At 39.3% G+C, this 1,650-nt stretch overlaps 1 non-coding gene across 1 annotated transcript; it reads right to left on the bottom strand.

Annotated features, from left to right (window-relative positions):
• Window positions 1–418: 418 nt before the first annotated feature.
• On the bottom strand, window positions 419–490 carry TRNAV-AAC. The gene has a single exon. It is a non-coding gene; the product is annotated as a tRNA-Val (tRNA).
• Window positions 491–1,650: the final 1,160 nt, after the last annotated feature.

The raw sequence follows: 1,650 nt of genomic DNA, 5'->3' as shown, positions 1-1,650 counted from the left end.
GAGCTCTACTAACAACTTGTGTAAATTCATCTCTCTAGACCTGTTTCTTATTCTATAAAAGAAGGGCAGGGTGGGAGGTGGGGACGTTGATCCTGAAAATCCCAAAAGTCTGTCCCAGCTCAAAAAACATCTGCTGTTAGAATTTTTGTTTTGCTGTAAAGTTCCCAATCAGTTAGATAAATGGTTAGTTAAGATCAGCTAACACCAGTGGAAGCATCAACTCCTTCTTAGCCCAAGCACTCTCAGTAGTTCTAAACTAAAAATTTTGAGATTATGGGATGAAAGTGAAAGTGAAGTCGCTCAGTCGTGTCCGACTCTTTGCGACCCCATGTCTTTGTAGCCTACCAGGCTCCTCAGTCCATGGGATTTTCCAGGCAAGAACACTGGAGTGGGTTGCCATTTCCTTCTCCAGGGGATCTTCCCAACCCAGGGATCGAACCTGGGTCTCCCGCATGTTAGGCAGACACTTTACCATCTGAGCTACCAGGGATATGATTATGAGATCAGTGAACTGATTATATGAAGTTGACAGTCTCCAAAAAACTAGAGCCATCAAAAATGGCAGTGTACGTGGGTGTATACGCGTGTGAGCATATGCAGGTGTGTGTGCCTTTGTGGGTAACTGTGCGTGTGATTGGGGAGGAAGATGAGAATATTGGTGTAAGCATTAGCAGAACAAGTAGAGCTCGCCTCTCTTTTCAGGTTCTTTGGCAATGTTGATAGAATGCAACGGTTTCATAAAAAGTCATGATTTTGTTCTCACCGACTTTAGATTACGCATTTCCTCTTTCAGGGCAGAGGCATAAGCAAGGTGCCCGCTGATGCCATCTCTGCCAAGATGTCTGAATTAATGAACTGCTCAGGCTCAAAGACTATAAAGTTGAATCGCTTGACATTTTACCAATTTCTTTTCTTTTTTAAAAAAGACAACACAAAAAAAAACAGATTATTTTGTTTGCACATGAAACTGCTACAAATGATTCTTCCAAGCTAAGTGATTACAAAACAAAACTGATTTCAATAGGTGAGCACTTATTAATAATTACATCAGCACAGTTTTCAGTGATATAGAATCTTAATGTAAGAAGGCACTTCAGTGATTATCTCCCAGACCAAGGGCTGGCAAATTCCAGTCTGCAGGCTAAATCTGACCCACCACCTGTTTTTGTAAATAAAGATTTATTGGAACACAGTCACACTCATTCATTCATATACTGTCTATTTGCTTACCCATTACTGTGGGAGAATTGAGTAGTTATGACAAAGACAATATGACTCACAAAGTAAAAAATAATCTGTTCTCTAGCCTTTTATAGAAAAAGTTTACTAACCTCTGATCTAGACCAGTTCTCAGTTATTATTATGTTCATCATAATTGTTGTTACTATTATTATTATTTCTCATTTAAATATTGAGTGGACCTGGCCCTTTTTCAAAGTGGAAATAACTAAATAATCATTGTTTTCCCTGGCGATATATTTTTCCTGGTAATACACATTGTAGACTCTCTACTATCAACCTTCTTTCCTAACCTAATCTTCCCTTCTAACCAAGCACTGATTTTGCAACAAGAATTCTCAGTAGAGATTGGATGCTTCTGGAAAGGGGCACTCATGAAGGTTTTTTAAGGTCTTGGAAACACGGGACATT

Source organism: Cervus canadensis, chromosome 9 (genome assembly GCF_019320065.1).
Source record: "Cervus canadensis isolate Bull #8, Minnesota chromosome 9, ASM1932006v1, whole genome shotgun sequence".
In the NCBI taxonomy this organism is placed as follows: Eukaryota; Metazoa; Chordata; class Mammalia; order Artiodactyla; family Cervidae; genus Cervus; species Cervus canadensis.
Note: the sequence above shows the minus strand (reverse complement) of the source record. Positions and strands in the feature narration are given on the sequence as shown.